Source organism: Dermacentor andersoni, chromosome 4 (assembly GCF_023375885.2).
Source record: "Dermacentor andersoni chromosome 4, qqDerAnde1_hic_scaffold, whole genome shotgun sequence".
Taxonomy (NCBI): Eukaryota; Metazoa; Arthropoda; class Arachnida; order Ixodida; family Ixodidae; genus Dermacentor; species Dermacentor andersoni.
Window position 1 is genome coordinate 56,460,854 of NC_092817.1, and position 22,234 is coordinate 56,483,087.

At 48.9% G+C, this 22,234-nt stretch overlaps 1 long non-coding RNA gene and 1 pseudogene across 3 annotated transcripts in view; one reads left to right on the top strand and one right to left on the bottom strand.

The window, feature by feature from the left end:
- The window catches only part of LOC129386205 (uncharacterized), a 345,005-nt gene that overhangs the window by 97,365 nt on the left and 225,406 nt on the right, over positions 1-22,234 (top strand). The gene's annotated exons all lie outside the window — the stretch shown is intronic.
- LOC126537237 (U2 spliceosomal RNA) lies at positions 7,718-7,833 on the bottom strand (annotated as a pseudogene).

Genomic DNA, 22,234 nt, shown 5'->3' on the forward strand with positions numbered 1-22,234 from the left:
GCTGCTGCTGATATGTTGGTTGGCAAGCGTGAGCGAACGCGAGTGAAGCGCAAGCAGAACGGTCATTTCTAAGGCGCTGTTTCTGTTTGCAAACGTCATTTTACGGTCAAAGCCTTGGTCAGCCCGGTCAAGGCCATGGGGCGGCGAATAATCGACGCCCGGCAGCTGCTAGTGGTGCTAACAGCTGGGTGGTGGTGGTGGTGGTACAAACTTTATTTAGTGAAGGCCAAAAAAAGAAAGGAAATTAAGATGCCGCCGTTCCGTGGGTGGCCTTCAGGCTGCTGGTCGTGGCCACCAGATCATGCCTGGCGGCGACTTCCGCTGCCCAGATCGTTAGCCGTAGCTGGACATCCGGCTCCGAGCTGGCCAAAGCAGCCTCCCACAGCTGCGGGCTAGATACATGCCAAGAGGCAGGGGGTGAGTGTTTAGGGCACGAATACAGAATGTGAGCATAGTCTGCTCGTGGGTGACTGCAGAGCGTGCATTCAGGTGAAAAGGCACCGGGGTGAATAAGGGCAAGTCGGGCAGGAGAGAGGAAAGTGTGGGCCTGTAAATGGCGCCACGTGCTCGGTTGGAGCTTAGACAGGGATTTGTGAGGGGGAGGGAGGGATAGGCGAGAGTTGCGGTAATGAAGGGTGATGTCATGGAAGGAGAGGAGGGAGTCACGCGTGTCCATCCCGGAGTGGAGGGGGCCAGCTCGGTCTGTCATCTCGCGAGCGATGGAATTTGCCGCCTCGTTGCCAGGGTGCCCCGCGTGAGCCGGAACCCAGAGGAGTTGGATACGACGAGAAGGGGGAGGGGAGTGCTCAAGGATGCTGAGCGCGGAGGAGGAGATGCGACCCTTCGCAAAGTTGTGGACTGCAGCTTTGGAGTCGCTGAGTATGAAACGGGCTGGGGTAGTGGCGATGGCGAGCGCAATAGCTGCTTCCTCTGCGGCAGTGGAGGTGGGGGCAGGTATAGTGGCAACGGTCAGGGGAGAAAGTGTATGGGAAATGGTGGCAAGGGCGTAGGCGGGGTGGGAATTGTATGGCGCCGCATCGACATACACAGCGTTAGACTGTGTGCCGTATTGGCGCCAGAGGGTAGAGGCACGGGCAAAGCGGCGGGCGGCGTGATGCTCAGGGTGCATGTTCTTGGGAAGAGGGTTGACAGTGAGCATGGAAGATACAGAGGAGGGTAAGGGGTGGGTTACACAGACAGGGGACACAGGGGTCAAGCGGAGGGAAGAGAGAAGGGCTCTACCAGATGGGGTGCGAGAAAGGCGATCGAGTTGTGCCGTGCGATGGGCCTCCACAAGCTCTGAAAGAGTATTGTGGACGCCCATTGCAAGCAGACGAGATGTGGGGGTGTAGGTGGGGAGCGCAAGGGCTGACTTGTAGGCTTGGCGGATGCTAACAGCTGGGGAAATTGTGAACGACATAGACCGTCTCTTGGCTAGACTGCATTAACTTCTACTTCTGTCTGCTAGGAAGCATATGCAGTGAAGCGTGCACGCCTAGAAACAGTGTGCTGCATAGCTCTCGTCAGCATCGACATCACCATATATGTAAGAACTGAAGCACGTGACTTTCGTTCAGTTGACGACCATCAATCTCGCCAGATCTTATTGAACTTACGGAGCTGTGCGATAGCTTCGCGTTTGTGTCGTCGAAAACGTCTACTAATCCAACAAGTAACCAAGGAACTCTTGTCTCAATCTTTATGCTTCCGGAAAGAGGATGTCGAAGAGTGAAACAGCCAAGTGCGCCGTAGAGTGAAGAAATTAAGAGATAAATTAAGGGAGTTCGCGGGCGAGAAAAAAAGAAAGGCGCGCCGCAGGACGTACGTTAAGTGCAACTTTGTGCCACAATGGTGTTCGCCTGCTACTTGTCATTCTTGTTGGTTGAGCACGTTATCTTGAACTTTCGTGTCTGAACTGCTCTCTTTCATCACTCGTTTATTTTTGTATCCGTTGCTCAAACAATGTACAGGAGAAAAGGTCCCACGCAAAAAGAAAAAAAGAAAGGCAGTTGAGGCACGAACTAAAATTACGTACCTTAGTGGATAGCTCCAGAAAGAAAGCAGAAGCGGGTATAAAACGCAATATTAAGTAGGTGCAAGTAGAAGAGCGAGAAATAAGAAAAAAAATGCGTTCGCATAGCGGCGAGTGAACATGCTGTTTTAATCAAGAAGGAAGAAAGAAGTCACAAGTTAAGAGTAATGAAAGTGTCCATCCCGGGGTGGTAGGCAGTGGTCCTTCAATAATGTCAAGTCGATTGATTCAGTCCGATATAGTTCTGTTGATCAGAGCGTAGCAAGGCGAAAACAAGAGCAGGAACAATATCACAGTTTCGCCATCAGAGCGAAGCAACGAATGCGCTATTAACGTGTTAGAATATTACACGAAGTGCAAGACTCGTAGCTGTAGTGGCCATATGAACTGTAGCAAACGTAAGGTAAGTCAAAACGAGCTGTTGTTCTAGGACTCCTCTCTTTGAATCCTGAATTTATGCTTATTAATTAAGGCCCGCGTCTTTCTAAATCACCTTACCACTACATTTACGTATCGGATATGTTTCATACCTCTTTCCTGGGCAGATCCCGGAGGTTGTGCACAGCTGCGCCCATAAAATTACATCATTTCCAGGCCTGAGCTCTGTTATTGTTTCGCACTTATAATATTTAAGTCTGAGAAGGTTTAAGATAGAAGGCATGCGCTGTGAATGTTTTCTTTGACGACATTTGTTCGTGGGCTGCCATTCTCAAAATTCCGAGGTATAATTTTGTCGAGTATGTAAGACCTTGTATGAACAACTTTAAAGATAGAATGGTGTGGTAATATAACTCGCATGTACCTCATGTCACATAGCATAACATGGCACAAGCACCTGAATATATACGGAACGTCACGGTGACGACGACGCCGAACGCGACGGCAAAATTCTCTTGGAGTGTTCATATAATTGCTATCGCAATAAAACACGAGACAAGCGCTATCCTGTTTCTCACTGATCATCATGAATAGCGTCGAGCTCAACCCAATTCGCGATCGTTTTGCAGAGATGAACTTGAGAAGCCCTAAATATGGCCAGAATAGATATCGCATTCTCAATTACGCCGTCCGGCATAGCCTGAGTTTCGGAGACGTTAAATAAAAGCGTTTTCACGTTGTAGAAGAGATAACAATGAGCGACTGTATTTTAGGGAATGAGTGACAGACATTGCGACGGGTAATGTAAGAGTAATATACGCAAGTGTGTTCGGTGCACCTACGGGGCTAGTCGCACATCACGTTTTCGAAAAGCACCCTTCTTTTGTTTTTCTTTCCCCTTCACTCTCTCTCCCAATCTGTTTTTCTTCTGTCTCAAGATTTGAGCAAAGCTTCTGGCATCCGATAAAAACAGCCTTTTGGAGAATCACTGTCAAGGGCGATGGTGACCTTTTTCCAATCCTTACACCACTTCACCCGATCGTGTGTATTGTTTCCCTTGCGCGTGTCTGCACTTACATGCACTTACATACCTAGCGTCTCTGCTCTCCCATGCCTTAGCAATTGGCTGAACACCCTAAACTCAACTCGTAGTGATTTGAGACGGCGATGACAGGGGGGAGCTGGGTGAACGTCCATTGCGATGTTGAGTGCGTCCTGATTGAGGCACAAAGGCCATGACTCTGAGCGACGACGCTCTAAAGAAACACAGATGGAGAACGGAAAAGAAAGAAAGAAAGAAAAAAAGAAAGAAAGAAGTTTGAGGGGTTTGTGGAGGGAGGTGACGGCGCCTTGAGGCCAGCCAGCGCAGGTGAAGGACGCTGCCCCGACTAGGCATGGTGCCGATCGCCGGTGATTTGTCACCGCGAGATGGATTGTCGTGTAAGCGCGCGTCCGTGCAAGCTAGCTCGTTAAAAGCACAATCGCAGCACCCTGAAGTGCCTGCCTGTGCGACAGTAGAAGTGGGCTCTGAGCCATTCTCCTACTGCGACTGCACTGGTGGAACTTGCGGCGTCATTTAGCTGTCGTGTTTCGTTAGCGTTTCTACTTTAAGAATGCTCTTCAACATGGGCTTCAATGCGCAACATGCTGCAAGTGATACTGGAGAAACAACAAAAAAGCAAAAGAAAGTGGGAAGAAAATTATGCAGCTTTCTCTTTCAATTTCCGCCTGTAAATCGGGCACAAGAAGCGTTCGTTAATTTTAAAGAGGGAGAAAAAAAAAATGTCCGACGATTAGATGCTCCCTAATTCGAAATTTGAGCGTAGCTGTGTATGTGGTTTCAATAGGTGATATACTGGGGCAAAGAATTTGAGACCGAAGTCACCGCACCGACTGGCATAGTGTCAGTGCCGTCAGCGTCTTCGCAGAGGGAGGGGCAGTAGGGAAACGCTGGCACGACGAGCGGCATCGGAGCCAGCTGTGGAAGACGACGACGACGAACGCGCAAGCAGTGGCACGAGTGCTTTCGCGTGGTTACGCCGAGGAACGACGACGCTCAACCCACGAACGGGCGCCTAGGAGCCGCGCTCTGAAGAGCTAAATATGTGAGCGCCCCCCTTGTCCTGCTAGCTTTTACTTGTGCAAGAGCTCATGAGCATCATGCGATCACCCCTCAATTCTGTCTTCGCAAAAGCAGGACGAAGGGAGTTGACATGCGACCGCTTTTCTCGAGGGTCGAAGCATCGCCTCAACCCAGGAGCGGGCGCCTAAGAGGCGCTCTCTAAATAGCTCAATATATGATCGCCCCACTTGTCCTGCTAGCTTTAATTTTTGCAAGAGCTCATGAGCATCATGCGATCACGCCTTGTTTCTGTCTTCTTTATAAAAGCAGGACGAATGTAGTTGACATGCGACCGCTTTTCTCGAAGGGCGAAGCATTGAAAGTGACAGCAAGGTTTACAGTGACGCTGAAGCTTCTCAGAAGATGTGCTAACAATACGCGGGGGATGCATGTTGAGCACTCGGAGCAACTTAGTCTCCGCAGCAGAAACAGTGCCCTGGCAGCTATCAGAGGCCTCACCACGCCTTCGCGATGAGGAGCACGGCCACTGGCGATGCAGGCATCGCACCTCAATGTTGTACGAGACGAGTCAGAAGGGAAGAACGGTCAGCGTGTGTAGCCTGAAGTGCGCTGTTCGCCCCGCTCAGGCAACTACACGCACCGCGGTGTGGTACGCACACAGCAGCAGAGCATGGTACTCTAGTATTTTCTGCACGCATTGCTTTTCCCAGCAGCGGAAGGCAGGATGCTGTCCTGCTGGCTCCGCGGTAGAGCCGATCGAGCGAAGCGTGAGAGTGCGCCTACTTGGCGTCATATCTTATGCAGGCAAACGCACTTCGCGTCTCTCGCGGCACTGGATACCTCCTAACCCTCCTCTCGCGAGACGTGCGCACACTGTCGACAGCGTGATAGCAATGCGGCACCCATGTCTATATAATGTCTACTGCAATAAAATTGTGAAGTTAGCACTACGGTTTCATCACCCATGTAATGGCCTAACAGGCACGTACAAGCGCGCGAAACACTACAACCAATGATTCAAATAAATGTATCTGCACGAAAACAGCAAACGAGTGAAAAATAACAGCCTGTCTTGTTCAAGACCTTCTCTGTTTCGAACTAAAATAAACACGTGTACAACGGAGAATCCGAGTCTCTTGCACCGAGTACGGTACTGATATTTTCTTTGCGTGTGTTTGCGCCTCTTGCTATTCTGCAGTCCCTGTCCTCGTGTATTCATGACTGTTATTCACACAAAGCCTGGCTCTCGCATGCCTGCGGCACGCCTTGACTGGACTGCTGCTCGCATGGTGAAGTACCGGGACCGACCTTGTCTCCATATATCTTAGCCCCTACTAACTCGACCATTAAGAGCCACTCGCGGAAGGGACCAGATATACTTTTTTTTTTCTTTTTGCGAAACCCTGGCTTATACGCGCGGTGACGCTCGACGCCTGCACGGCACCGACACCCCCGATCATTGTTCTCAGCTTTCTTGCTCGTGCTCCAACCGCGAGAGCTACAGTGACGCATGGTCGCAGTGACCCGCAAGGTGTCTCTGTGGTCGTGATACGTTGGTGCTTGTTTCCAGAAGCGCGAAGTGCTTCGATTTGTGCGCGCCGTATTTTGCGCGCACCCCAAATGTCCGACTGAACCGCTTTAACGCTAGAAGGGTAGGGTGTCCGTTCCCGCTCGTGGCAATGTATATGAAAACGGGAAGTTTTGAGAAGCGAGGAGTTACTCTCTAAAACATCCTTAGTAGGCTCAAGTGATCCCGCGCAATTAAGCATACACGTACCGATACCACCAAAACGCCGATTCTTTTTTTTTTTTTTACTATAGGGGTACAAGCCGTGCATGATGACCTCGAATGTATCAGCCCGTTGCGAAACGTCACGGAGCTTAAAATGACACTAAAGCGAAAAATGATTGCACCTGTACTAGGCAATTACCCTTATACATTACCAAAAAAACGCAACTCTTACCATGACAAGAGGTTAGGTGAATCAGTGGAGGGCATAAAAAAAGAAGAAACAGAAAGAAAGAACAGGCGGCAACGCCTTTGTTTCCGCACCTGCTGGCCGTGACGTCAGGAATCTTGACAGCGTCTGCTACGGCCCAAGTAATTGTTTGTCGGTAGAAATGAATTACATTGTGTTGTAAAGGAGCCAACGATTGAACTTGGCAGATGTCGGAAACGTTTACGAGTCAACGCGGCCCAAATGCTCTGAAATGCTCTGAAATTTATGACGTCACCAGCAGCGCCCAGTGCAAGATTTAAGAAAATGAAACTTTGACTTTGATTTTCTCTTCTAATAATCAACGAATTATTTCGAAAGTACTTAAAATTGTGTTTTCAACACTTTTGTCACTCTAAGCTGATTTAGTGTTTCTCTTTAGGTGTCCCTTTACCATCTACACTGATTCACTCGACGCAGTGAAGCAATTGAAAAAAGTTACGAAAATATTCCAAATATCCCACGAGATAGGCTAAATAATTCGCCACGATTCAACGTTACACTGCATTTGATTCAGGCACATGGTCAGAGTCCTTGCGACAACTTGGCTGGTCTAATGGCGTGCTCACCGTTCTTTCTTTTCCTTTATTTCTTCCTTTTTGTCTCAGACCCCAACAGCGACACTCCCTTCTGACCTCCGAGCTCTCCTCCAAACCCAGAAATCCGTTTTCAGACCGGGCGCTCGCGCCCTTACCCCTCCTTAATTGCGTTTGCTTTCTACCCCGCAACCTTACCCGGGTTAAGTTCGGCGTCGGTGGCTTCGGGCTTCGGTGGCCCTGGCAGCATCTTTCAGTTGGGCCGGGGCATCTACAACTGACGACCGTGGAACGAGTCTTGAGTGCCCGGCCTCTGCATCTACGGCGAACCCCCACCATCATCTGTGTCTGTGTCCTAGTACTCGGTATATCAGGTAGAAGATGCTCAGGAACACCAAAATTCAAGCTTAATGTTCCAGTGGGCTATGCCCATTGGATAACGAAAAACAAGTGCGCGATATCATCTCTGCAATACCTACACAACTCAGGGCAGCATGCGTTTATTTGCTATCCCTTTTACAGCGGAGCTGTTTACCTCTAGCCTTACACCTTACCTTGCCTCTTGGCCGGCTTATCTCCGTACGGGCGATAGGAATGTGTGCGCCGATCCTGGAGATAGTGAAATACCGGGCATGCGTCCCCAAAGGAGTACTCTGGCCGGCTTACGTCCGCATCACGTCGCTTGGACAGGAATGCTTGAGCCGATCCCGCTGATAGTGCAATACTAGGCCGACCCGCGGCGGAGCTGAAGTAGTCTTCAAGCGCTCCGCCAACTTCCAAAAGTAAGTTTGATATTTTTGTTGAAATAGAACCACATAAATTCGGCGTTGCAAGAGAAACAGTGTGTATATATATATATATATATTAGAAAGTGCACTTAGAGTAGCAAGTTGGCCTTCATCGTACGCTTTATTTGTTGTAAATCCTGTTTGGCGAGCAATGAAAGAAGGAAAGAGTGTGGCGACGGCGCCTGTTCACATTGCCGGGGCTTCTGTGGTTATGACGTCCCATGCTTAAGAGGTGCAGTGATCACGGCGGCGCGTGTGTCGGCGTAGTGTGGTGCCGTGTTAAAAGAAATGTATGATTTCATATTGTATGCAGCCTATGTATGCAGCCTAAAGGGCTTCGCTAGTCATCCGTCCCCCATATGAATGTTGCGGCCCCATAAATTTATTCGTTCATATTTTACTGCATGTGCCCGGCGGCAAATCCCCCAAGTGGGAAAAAAGGAAAAAAGAAAGAAGCGGGTAGATGTACGTGAACACAGCCGCAGTGGGGTACGCGGAACGTCTTGTGCGTGCTTCAGATGGCATATGTGCAGTAGAATACAGAAATGACGCAGTCAAAAGCACATCTTAAGTTTATTCGTGCATTAGAAACATTGCGTGCTTAACTTTACTTACAGCTACAGTGGGGGTCTCACGATCTAATTTTGCACTCGTGCTCGCTCCCTATTCGTAGTGGGTCTGTTTCTTTGAAAGAGAGTGTTCGGGCACGAGGCTTAGGAAATGGACCCCCATCGGTGGCACCCGAGACTGATCGGCACCGCTCGAGCCCGCCACACTCCTAAATGGTTGGGGCTCCTGCGATTACCTCAGTCTGCTGCACATGCGCTCCCCATACAGATGTACACGGTCTTCTGTGGTCAAAGGGTTTGGATATTCCCTGCGGCCTGAGCCGAGCTGGCGTCAAATTTCTGCAACAAATTGCATACTTGTAGTCCTTATAACTTCTATTGAGCACTGGTTTAAGTTCAACGGCTTATATTCACCACGGCAGAGTGAGCTCTCTCAAGCGCGGCCACTCCCACTCTGTTCGACAAGAGTACTGCCCAGCTCGACCCTCTGAGCGTCGAGCGCGAGGATAAATTTAGCTACGTCGTGCGTGGCCCAAGAGTGGTGCCATTTACGCACGCAACGCCTGCGTGATCGAGTAATGGCTTTTTCCCTCTGCACAACCATACCGAGGTAAGGCCCGTAAATGATATGCTTGCAAAGCTACAAGCAACATTAGTGATACATGTTTTCGTTACGTGCGGTTTTAACAAGCAACCCCCTATGCTGACCGCAATAAAAGGCGTTTCCCGTCAGAAATAAATGAAAAGTGCGCGTCCTTGTGGGGACGCTGTCTACCCTGCGCACCACTACGGTGTTTGATTCATTGTAGTGAATCCTGACTTTGATGGCAAATATAGTGATAAAAATCCCGCAACGGCCATTATAGGAGCCGTGTATGGTTGCAGCAACCCCATCATTTATCTATTTCTGCCATTATGCATCGGCTGCAGCCTACTTTAGTGACCGATGTTTTTCATGCTAGAAGACGTCCGCGTCGTTAGTGGAGTAGCGTGCGGCAACCGAGGAGCCGTACTACAGAAACAACAGTGGCCGGTGCTTTTATTCTTTTGACGCGCTTTTTATAGGCAGTATTCCGGCCACGGCGGCCGCATTTCGATGGGGGCGAAATGCGAAAACACCCGTGTGCTTAGATTTAGGGGCACGTTAAAGAACCCCAGGTGGTCGAAATTCCCGGAGTCCTCCACTACGGCGTGCCTCATAATCAGACAGTGGTTTTGGCACGTAAAAACCCATTTTTTTTTATAGGCAGCGGTTGCTTATCCGCTGCTGATATCAGTGCACGTGATGACGAAGTGACACATCATGCACTTGACGTTAATTCATCACAGTTAGATCTGACAGACATTTTCAATCGTCAATTCCTGGTCGTGTCTGGCAGAAAAGAATAAAATGGCGCGACAGTGGGTCGCTTCTGTATTGCGCTGAGGGGCTGATTGCCATATCCGTTGCTCGCATCTGCTAAGTTTTGCTGAGGCTATTTTGCGCAGGCTATTCGGTGGCCACTGGAATTGACAATACGTAAGGAAAGTTGTGATGGAGTTAATCGAATTGTGCCCATCAAACGCGATCTGTCACGATAGAAGAAAGCTCGCCATCGGTACCGTCGTATACCACTGCGTATATTCGTTGATCGAGGTCCTTCCTTTTATTTAAAGGCAGTAGCGATTCAGCCCCTGTGTTGATTCTTATCAGAAATTATAGGGAACGTATGCGTCTCGATTATATGAGTGGATTGCTTCGCTACACCGGGCATTCTCGTTTTTTGTTCTTTTCCAGCTTATGGTGTCCAATTGTGCGTTCAGGCATGGAGCTTTATTTGTAGGCTGGTTTGTACAGTTTTACAGCAAAGCTGTTAAGGGATAGTTCCCCAAGGATTGAGTCCGTATGTAGACACAAAACGCCTTATACGTGGGCCGATCCCGAAAACAGTGCAATGCCGGGCCGACCGGCGGTGGAAGTGGCGTAGGCGTTAAGCATTCCCCACACTTGGGCCCATCCCGAAGATAGTGCAATGCCGGGTCGACCTGCGGCGGAGGTGGCGCAGGCGTTAAGCACTCGCCATACGAGGGTCGATCCCGAAGACAGTGCAATGCCGGGCCGATTGGTGGTGGAGGTGGCGCAGGCGCTAAGCACTCACTATACGTGGGCCGATCCCTAATATAGTGCAATGCCGGGCCGCGTTTTTACAATTGATTGTAGGTACAGCGGGGCATGGTGCTTTTCACGGCGCTCGACGTTTCTGCGCAGGCGGGAGTAAGAGCGGGCGCGAGAGAAAACATCTGTGGGCTTTTGCTTCTTGAATATGTAGTCTGCCTAGGCACAACGAAGGAGGTTTCTTAACGCGTGTTGTATGCATTTGTTCCCTAGGCATGCCGGCATTGCGGAGTGCGGTCTGGTTTGTTTATGCTCCGCCGCTGGCTGCCCGCCCTATGAGGCAGTGGGCACGGACGCCCCATTTGGTGATCGCTGTGTCCGAAGGGGCAAGGTTCTAACTGGTGTTGTATAAGTAGTGGGTCGCTTTTTTAGTCGCGACGATAGATTGCATTTTAACGCGACAGCGTTAAGGAGCTCGTGCCGCAGAAAAGCCGGTGTCGTCGGCGTCGGCGGCGTTGGCCGTGAGCGATAAATCCCAGCAGGCACTTCATGAATAAAAAACAACTTGCAAGATGGGCTGGGTGGGAATCGAACCAGGGTCTCCGGAGTGTGAGACGGAGACGTTACCACTGAGCCACGAGTTCTTTTTTTTTTCTTTATTATCCACTGAGCCACGAGTTCGATGCTTCAAAGCGGTACAAAAGCGCCTCTAGTGAACGCGGTGTTGCCTTAGAAACGAGCTGTTTCTAAGGCTCAGGCGTGCGTCGCTTGCTCAGGCGCACATTTCGTTGTCGCGCCGAACGCTGCGTTGCTCGACGCTCACCGCGTCCGATGCGGGGCGCGTAGTCGCTGCGCCGTAGCGCGTCTTACACCCCTTGGCGGGTCGACGGGAACGCTGTCGCGTTCCACTCTTGAAGGCGAAGCTTAAGCGTCCTCCAATTTTTTTTACAAGCGTGGCTCCAGGAGGGCACATGCAACCGGCAAACGGAGGCCTCAGGAGAGCACCTGAGGCTATATTAAAGCAGGTGGCGCAGGATCTCCGGGGCACCCAAGCGGTAGTGGGGGGGATCGAAGCTGGACGCAGGGCGGCCCGTGGGTTGGGGCCGCGGAGGCCAAAGCGTGCCAGGGGGTGTTCGCATAAAGAATTGGCTCTCCGCTATCGCGGACAGCCGATCTTACACTCCCCTGGCACGCGCAGGCCTCTGTGAGCCCCAATCCACGGACCAGTCCGGGTTCTAGCTTTGATGTCCCCGTTGCCGCTTTGGTGTCCTGGAGGCTACGCCAATAATGCGAAATTATGACACGTTGTTTTAATTAGCAAAAAAAAAGAACACGATTGAATAAACATAATTGCGTCGAGCCGCCAACTTGCGATGCTAAGTTCAGCACTACCGCGCCCCGAGACTTCTGCCTGCACGCCTAGGGACAAACGCATACAACACGCGCTAAGAAACGCCTCCGTAGTGCCTAGGCAGAGTCGCATATTAAAGGAGCAAACGTCCCCACATTTCCTCTCTCGCAGCCGCTGTTACTCGCGCATGCGCGCAAACGAGGTGCACTTCGCCATTGAGGGGCCCACGTACACAGCTTCGCTGGTCATCCTTCTTGACAGAGTGGAAAGGCACTGAGTCTTTTGGTGTCGCCATGGTGACGGGCGTCACTGGCCGCAGCAAGAAATGAGAGTATGACAATAGTAGGTCAAGTCGACAGGTCTCTGTAACCATGTATAGAATTGATGTGCACTTTCACGTGTGCGGTAAACTAGTGCTTTCTCCATCTCCTTCTTTCTCTCTTTGCGCTCCTGCATGCCCTTTCCCCTATAAGGGATAGCCAACAGGACGTGCGTATGCTTAACCATTATGCATATGCTTACTTCTTTTTCTCTTTGCATGACTGCCGAAGCTCAACCTAGTGTGCTTCGTCCGCTTCAGTTCTTTCCACCAGAGCCGCGTGAAAAATAGGTTTAATCTGCTCTTCCATCTGCTTGGCATACGTGATATGCACGCAAGAAAATATGGCGGTGGGTCAGGTCTCTTGCCAATTAGTGCACTCCATCACGACGGTCGCGTTCGTTGCGTTGAGGAACTCGCGGCGCGTCGTCGTTTCTCGACACGTGGTGAGCTGTTGCATAGAGCTGATTTGGTTGTAACTAGAAACTCGCTAACTGGTCAGCTAAAGGGTAGTTGTACATTTGGATGCCTACACGGCGTAAGGTTATCTTTGGCTTTTTATTTCCACCTGCCTGCTTACCTCCTCGACGTTTCCGCAAGAGGAGAACCGAGCCACACAACGTTTGGACGCGGTTATTGATGCCAAAGCGTCGAGTGGCTCATTGAGCCAACTAGCGGGCCTCCGTCATTTGTAGCAGCGAAATGGCAGGTAAATTCCGATAGGCTGCGACACCACGGCACGGGCGCGGCTCGACGGTGCAGAGCGTGGGAAAGGGAAAGCCTGTTACATCGTTAGCGCTCCATGGGTTGTGTGAGGGGAGAGAGCATCGCCGCGACGCCACGTCACCCTCGCTCTCGGAAGGTGGTGTTATCGGCGCGCTTCTTGTCCGCGCGAGCTCTCGCCTGCGTTCTAACTTCGGCTCGGTAAGGCCATATCAAAACGCGCCAACCGTCTCAACGCGCTCGCTTGCCCGCGAGGAGTTCATAACTCGAAGGACCGTTCAGCGGCGTTTGATTGGCCATTAATGCTTTCGCATTCACAACTCATAAGGAGCGCTTAGGTGTCCTCGGATTTTTTTCGTCCGTCAAATAGCGGCTACGCATTATAGCGCCAATTTCTAAAAGCACTTTCATCGCAAACCTTTTGTGCCTTCTCCTGTTTGCCGCCGCGCTGCGACGTGTCAAGTGTGCAGGTGTACGCGGGGTATCGTCAGCTTTAACTTGCCCATGCGGAGCGCGAGCTTGCGCGTCACCTTTCAAACTTTTGCCACGGGCAGATGAGAATAGGCATGGAGGTGGAACTTTCCAGGAAACCAGTACACCTTGTGTGCATACTGTCGAGGCCGTGAAGACCGTGCATCGAATCATTAAGAGCGCAATCTATTACAAAGTCTAAGCCAGAATTTTGTAAACCAGGCTGGCGCCACGGCCGGCAGCTGGCAAAGAGCCTTCTCGAGGTTTACAGTAGTCCTCAAGTTAAATTTTGCAATCTTGAATGATTGCTTTGGAGGGACTAAAATAAAAAAAAAATGCTGTTGGGAATCCTTACCAGCCTTCAGGCGTTCTGCCTCACCAAGCAAGATCCTTCGTGAACGAGTTAGCTAACATTACAGTCGGGATAGCGCATGAGTCGGAAAGACGCATTTGATGACAGATGAGAGAGAAAACGGGTTCACTCGAGATATTAGATGACTGATAATTATGGTGACGAGTGGCGCTTTGTGCATCGTATATTTAGGCAGCCTACCGTGCATGCGCACGACTTGCATGCAGTCTTTCTGCGTATATCACGACCCCTCTCGAGCAACAGCCGTCTTAGCACCTACTGCGCTAGCTCAACAAACAAACAAACAAACAAACAAACAAACAAACAAACAAACAAACAAACAAACTAACTAACTAACTAACTAACTAACTAACTAACTAACTAACTAACTAACTAACTAACTAACTAACTAACTAACTAACTAACTAACTAACTAACTAACTAACTAACTAACTAACTAACTAACTAACTAACTAACTAACTAACTAACTAACAAATAAATAAATAAATAAATAAATAAATAAATGCTCTCATGCGTGCGCTCGAGCGCTTTCAGTTCCCTAAATGGCGTTATTTTGAGCTGGCTTCTCTACTGTAGCGGTTATTCAGAGGAGAAGCCCACCTAAAGGATTTCATAATAACATATATTATTATTATTATTATTATTGTTGTTGTTGTTGTTGTTGTTGTTGTTGTTGAGAAGTATCGAAAAAAGACTCCCCGGACTAGACTGCAGATTGGCGCAGCTATTTCGACTCTAAAGCACGCACGAATAATAGCACTAGTCTTAACGAAATTCTCAACATGGTTTACCTGATAGCCAGCGGCTCGTTCTGGGTTTATGTGAAAGGGTCATTAGGGAAAAAGAAGGCATGGGAACTACGAGAAAAAGATTCATCGATCATTTAGCGGTAAATGCGAGAGAAATGCGTCATCATTACGTAGCACCTGTTTGAGGTCTTAGATCTATGATTGCAAGTGTCTCAAGAGAACCAGAAGCACCACTGCGACCTCCTTCACCGTGATGTACGTTCTTCTCCTGGCACCCTCGTGTTGCTTTGGTCACCATCCTGTAAAGTTGAGCTTTGTGAAAAAAACTGACCTCCTGTTACGCAGGCTCATATCACGTGCTCCACCAAGTGACCGATGTCATCTACGAAATCATTAAAGCCACGCCCACTACATCCTATGCTGTGGGCGTGGCTTGAATGATTTCGTAGATGACATCGGTCACTTGGTGGAGCACCCGATATGGGCCTGCGTAACAGGAGAGCAGTTTTTTTCCATTGTCCACATCGCCAGGCTCAAGCCTTAGGACTGTCCACGTGCCTTAGATATTTAATAGCACCGGGAAGGCGCTTTGGCCATCCCAGGGTAGTATTAGGGTAGTATTACGGTAGTATTACGATAGTATTACGATACCATCAACACATTCTTAAGAGTGTCTCGAGAAAGACGAAGTGTCTGGGCTCTTAGCTCTGGCTGCAGTGTAAATACAATCGAAATAGTCTCTTTTGTCTGTATCTTTCAACACGTAGCAATATACCTATATAGGTATACGCCTACCATCTTAACAGCTTCCTAGGCTTCGCACGCATTCACGTATTCCCCCACTTTGATGCTCCTAGTGCTCAGACATTAGAAAACCGTCAGCAGGCTTCATTGAATCGCTGAGCCCCAGTAGATGGGCTAGTTGGTTCGACATTCTAATGCTTGAAGTAATAAAAGCAAGGCGCAGAATACCAGGACTCAGGTAGTCAGGACTCAGGACCAGGACTCAGAATACCAGGACTCAGGACCTGAGTCCTGGTACTCTGCGCCTTGCTTTTACTACTTCAAGCATGAACCAACTAGCCCAAGCAAGAGTTTCACTCGACATTCTAAGTCAGCAGCGCTATCGCAGTAAAATCTTCGAAAAAATTGCGTGCAGAGATTTGAACGTAACATATATATCCATTATAATGAGATAAGTATACTAGCTGCTAGAATAGCAAACGCGGTTCACGAATTCTTAGCTGCATCGCAGGAAAAAAAACAGGTAAGCACACCGTTACAGCAGTGCAGACCATCTTTCCCTTCTTTTTTTATTGATGCGTTTTTTACCTCCCCACCACTTTAAATAACATCTTCGGCTACAACTGAGTATTATAAGAACGCGTGATTTTCAATGTACCTTTCACGTCGTCTTGTACTTTCTCAGGTGCAGGCCAAGAGGCAATGACGTTGCCACGGGCTAAACAGTGAGAAGAAGCGCAGATACTCAGTCTATCATAAACTATATAAGAACAGGTGCGCGTTCTTCGTCCCGTTCTCAACGCATCACTCCATCTTCGCGCTGTTTCGGCAGGCAATCAGGAAACCTGCTCAACCTCTTGGAGCCGACGAGTGGCGTTGAGGCAACGGCACAACAAAGGCGTGTTTGACGAAGTCGCGCATCAGCGACGCGGCATGAATAATGATGTTCCTCACGAGGCAATGAAAAATGCGATCCGGCATCAAAGCACCGCTTGGAGAGCGCTTTTTCAGGGATTCTCACTGCAATACGGCCAAGTTGAAGGCGCTTCCAAAAACTACAAAGAGAGAGAGAGAGTGTGTGTGTTCCACTATTTCACTTTAACAAAACTAAGAACCATCAAGTTTTGAAGTCAAAGGGGAGAAACGAAAGCTGGGGCGCGTCATGCCTTTGCGGTTCATCCTGCACTAACGTTATGGCGCCGCTCTCCAGCCGCATGTACCTCTTTCAGCCTTCCATGCTTTTGGTTGCAACTTTCTCCGGAGTGCTTCCTCGCTTATTTGCAATAAAGTTCGCTCAATTCGGCGCCTCATTCTGAGCGGAGGAACTCAGCTGCGAAACGTCATTTGAGGCGTTTGCGGCGCAGACACTTTGCTATTCTATTAAAGGAAGCGACGCCGGCATGCCCTGTGGAGACAGCGAGGGAGATGAGAATACTTCTTTAGTTCGTTTTTGTCTCTTTTTCTTAGTGGGTTCATATTTGCGCTCATGCCGTGCTTACAACTGTGACATTCAATAAGCGAAAGCAGCAAGGAATGGCGTGGGTGGAGGGGACTTTAACAGCACGGTTTTAGGTCCCCTAAAGTGGTCTTTTTCCATCAGGCACTTGTGGAATACCGCCACTGCCGTCGCTGTAGCCTGAATCGTTACAATATGGTCCCGGCAGCTAGAGCACCTGTTTTTTTTTTAATTCCTGGCGTTGGGAGGACTGCGTCAGAACTATAACTAACTGCATTTCAACCGCCCAGCTCTCTGTTGCTGTATTATTCGTCGCTCACTTCACCGTCGATCCTGTTGTTGATCTCTGTTGTCATTGCCGTCGATATCATTGTTGTTTGAGACAATCTAAATAGAAATGCGCTTCTGATAATGACACATTTATTAATTACTATAGTGCGATCAATTGCTATGGCAGTCTTTTCCTGATCCATTTATTTATACCCCGTCAGGGGGCTCTTGTGGTTTGTAAATTATGATGAGGACGATTATACTAGCAGAAACCTATTTTGGTCGATAGGCTTACGATTGTGCACGATCTAGTGTCCTCCTTTGTTTCCTTGGCAGTCGCAAGCAAGCAACCTGACAGAAAAGAAAATCCACGTTGAAAGTGTGTGCCGAGCACACACACGCAAACAGCACACGGTTATCGAGCATCGATGAGGCTAGGGTACAGCGCATAACAATGAAACAGACTGACGAAGCCGTAGACGGCGAAAAGAGCGGTTAACGTGCGCGCGTTCTGCTCTTGATCAAAATAAGGAGTTGCGCCATTGTCAGGGCGCAGATGACGCACAGATGAGGCAGAAACAGCCAACACGAGCACTGTGTATGTTTACTTCTCGTCCATGTCTCGTTTGCCTAAAGACGCGTCTGCAGACGGTGACAGAGTTACCGGGCGGGACTTATGATGCGTAGTTTAAAAATTATGGGCTTTTAAGTGCCAGAACCACTATCTGATTATGAGGCATGCTCCAGTGGGGGACTCCGGAAATTTGGATCACCTGTGTGGGGTTCCTTAACGTGCACCTAAATCTAAGTACACGGATGTTTTCGAATTTACCCCCATTGAAATGCCGTCACCGTGGCCGGGATACGATCCCGCGATCTCGTGCTTAGCAGCCCAACACCATAGCCACTAGGCAGCGAAGGCGTGTACGGTATAGCTCTAGCTTGCCCGTATTGTATACGCATCGCCACTTATGGAATGCAGAAATACCAGGGTCGTAGACGAGAGCAGCAGCGCTTATATCACAACTCACAGCATATACAAAATGTATCACAACGTCGGGATATGAGCCGCTGAGTTGCTGGTGTAAAGGCATCGGCAATAGCACAATTATGGATGTATAATAATTTTTCAAAAATTTTGCTTTAGCGAGAACAGCCCGAAACAACTACAATGACGGCGAGGACAACGATGACGACCAACGTAGATGTTGCTTCCTGTTTGAGATGAAAGAAACTGCCCCAGTATGTCACAATAAGCGCTACTGCTGGCATCCACATTTCTGATGTTCCGTAAACTGCAATGTTTGTACGAACACGCTAGCACTTCTTTCAATCATGTTGGGTGTTCAGCGTCCAAAAGTAGACAAGAACCGCGAGGAGACAACACGATACGAGCAGTGTGCCACTCGTGCACAGAGGTCGTATCGTTCTCTCCTTGTCTGTTTCTAGCGCTGAAATTTCAACTTGAATACTTTGGCAAATTAACGTCTTCTTCTCAACTTTCTAATAGCGCTGCCACTTCGTTTCAGGCATCGGCGGTGCAACGGGGTCTTGTGGAATTCGTAATCGAACGTCTTGAACGATCACGCGTGCGAGTTCAGTCACGGTGGTAGAATTTGCGTTTTTTTTTCTTCGTCGTGTCATTTACTTCTTCGCTATAATATTCCGGCAGTTACTGCACAGTACGGTTGTTTGGAAGGAAAGCCAGGTTGTCCCGTCTGCATTCGTCCTGCCATAAAAAGAGATAGAATGTGAGCTACGGTACATTTATTTTTATAGCGATAACACTTATATGGACACTCCGAGCGAATTTTGGCCATCGACGTCGCCGTCGTTATGGCCATGAGGCTCCGCATATATTTGGTATATGTATGCTATATGCTTATCCATGCCCTATGTGCGGGTTACATTGCTACGCTAGTCAATCACTAAAGTTGCGCATGCCAGATCTTACGTTTGTGACTAAATTATACCTCAGAATTTTGAGAATGGCAGCAAGCAAACAAATGTCACGAAACGTAACATTCACAGCGCGTGCATTTTATCTTAAAACTTCTCAGATTACTAATTTTGAAGAGTGAAATACAGTATCAGTGCTCAACCCTGAAACTGATTTAAGTTCACTGGCACGGCACCTTGCGGGCAGCGTAATGGCGCCTGTGCCATTTGATTATGGGTCCTGCACGGCGTTTTATAGCTTTTAGGGGTGTCAGAAATGTTGGCGTACCCGCGCATGCCACGTTACTCAAACCCGCGTATAGTTAGAACACCGTCCGTGAAGTTCAAGCGTAAGGCTAGACCTTGCTATCGCAGTCAGTGCTTCTCCCTTCGGGCGAAACTATCAATTTTTGCGCGAGAAAACACGCAGTCGGGTACTGTCAATCACTCCCGCAGTAGGAACTACTTCTTCACCTACCTGGGGGGCCGTAGCAAGTAATCTTGAGTAATCATGGCAGCGTTGTTATTAAGGCAGGTAGTTATGGTTGCTTTTCGATGGGGGCAGCCTGAGGGCTTAGTAAATAAAAAAAAAACGGAAGGAAAAAACGAATATAAGCTCGCATCGTGCAGGAAGTCCAGTAAGGCTCGGCAATGACAGCGAATCTTGAATCCGCGTGATGAAGTCAGCATACCGTACACACCTCTGTCTGGTGCAAGGGTAGTGCAGTTAGAGCAGGTGACGTTGTTCTTGATGAAGCGGTTCTAGTTGCGGTTGTCAGCAAGAGTGAGGGCAACCCCAGTCCAGATTTTCCTCAGGGAAACTTTCTCCACCCGTATGAGATTGTCAGGGGAGTGCATGGGCGCACGGGACATACGCGCGTCGCTCTGGGGGAATTTTTGAGGGTTATGAGAAAAGAAATGAGCCCAGCACAAGAAGCGTCGGCGGATGCTTGTTCCTCATGCTGTCGTGGGCTTTGCCATCTGCTATGGCACTGAAATGGCCGGAGCCGTGTCTTTGTACTCATTGTACAGGCGAACATTGAAAGGTAAGTTACTGGAAGTCGAGCAGCATATAGACAGGAGCCGCTCGCGTAGGTGTCCGGACCGGACGTTAGATCATATTTCTGGCAGGATACGTACTAAACTTAGTTGGCACTTTTACATAGTCGAACATATTGCGCATCAAGTTGTCGCCATATCTGCCTAATACCAAGACGAAGTATTCGAAGTTTTGCATATTCGCACGACTCTGTGTTAAAAAAGCGCAAACATTTCGTTCGCATCGCTATCTTTCTATATGCGGGGCCAGTCATTCCGCCATTTCCGCTTCCGCACCACGCGAAGTGCGCCCTCGCGTAGACAGCCCAGAAGCCATATAGAAAGAAAGAAAAAAGAAGGGGGGGGGGGGAATGAGAGGTCAATCCTCTTTCTTTCTGATTGCAGAAGCAATTGTCAACGCCTTCGGCTTCCTCGCCGCAGCACGTCGTTGCTGTCGTCATCCATGAGTCTGCGGCGGCGAACACGGCGTGGACACCGTGTAATTGGATTTTCGCGACCTTCCCGCATTCTCGCGATCGATGCAGATTTGGCGGGATGCAGAAGGGGAAAGACGCTCCCGCCTCGGCGCTTGAAGGCACGCACGCATACGCCACGTTCCTCAGCGGGAGCTCGGCTGTAAAGGCGGAGGAGTAAGACGACGAAAAATCATAGAAACGGTAGTCAGGGAGCCCCGCAAAGCCCGGCAGAGTCTCGGAAAGGATAATAGGGAAAACCATGGATAGGGCGTTCCACGGGGGAAAAAACCTGTCAAAATGAATGAAGCGGAAGAAGACCCACCTCGTTCGAGAGGAGAGAATGCTTAGGAAAGGCGGAAGCCGCATTTGAATATACTCTGCAAGTGCGCCAGTCATATGTAGGTATAGCTGTGGCATCAGCTGTCAGCGTGCTCTGCAACGACGACTGCACTCCCAACGCGCGACAACCTGTTGGACAGCTCCGCATACATCTTTCTTGCTCTTTGCGTTTCTTGTTCCTCAAGCTCTCGTTTCCGGACCCGTTTCCTCCCACTTTGTTTCTGTTTGCTTTGTTCTTTTGTCGAGTCTGCTAACGTTTCCTATGTGGCTGCGTAGTTATCCAGCATGCTCCTCTTTCTTCTCTCTATGCATTCTCCTAGCGAAGAGTAGCTAGCTGAAGAAGGCATCTTGAATAGGTGTACGGTAGCGCGAACAAAAGACAGGACAAAAGAAGACACACTGGGACACACACAGCGCTAACTTCCAACAATGTTTATCATCGAAAACCAGGACGTACTTATACACTCAGCCAACATGAGTCACAGCGACGTGAACAGATAACCATTCAAAGCGGAACATATTTATAAGTGATATCTTAAGTTATGCGCAAAAATTTCGGTTCTTTTTCATAGAGAGCCAATGACGGTTTACCGATACAAGAATCTCCCAGGGCAGCAATCTGCTCAGCTTCTATTATAAGTCTAGTCATTTCACACTTACTTCTACGAGTAATGGTTGTTGATTCGAAGAGAGGGAAGCACTTATGCTGCTTACAATGAAGGGAGAGAAACCCATCTGACGCAATTTTGTCGACTGTATGTTTGTGTTCGCGCAGCCTATCATTAGTGCATCTGCCCGACTGTCCGACGTAATACTTTCCACACGATAAGGGTACACGATACATAATTGAAGTCTTACAATCTCTAAACTTTTTCCTGTGTTTAACTTGGCAACTTGGCTAAGATGGCTCCTGTGTCTTTTAATCGCGCTACTGTACACCTATTCAGGATGCGTTACCAACAAGCCCACATTGCAACCCTCGTGCAAAAGGCACACCGGCTAGGTCTGCCTCACCACCGCTTCTTATCGATAACCTTTTGTTCTCTCTTGTTTTATCTCACTCTATTTATCTTTATTTGATCGTACATGCTGCAGGCTCTATTATGGAGCTATAGCAGGAGCGGGGAAAGATTTTTCTCTCAAATACAAACGAGAGCGATATGCTGCCGGCTCAGTGCGACGTTATGGTGAGGCCAGCTGTTAATAAGTAGCACCCAGTGTCAATATCGTGCAATGGCGTTATAAATTTTGATGAGCACCCAATCGGCAGCGAACTTGAGCTGCTTACTGTACTGTTCCTTCAGTCGTTGTCTTTTTCAGCAGATACCACACGGGATCAGAGTGTGCATTATTTTTTATTCAGATATATAAACATAGGAAGTTAGGCTACACCAAATACAGATATACCAAATCCCAAATTCATTGTTCAAGTCGGTTTTTTTTTGTTGTTGTTGTTGTTGTTCATATTAGTGAATAGCGCTGACACTTCATTAAATCGGTCAGTCTGT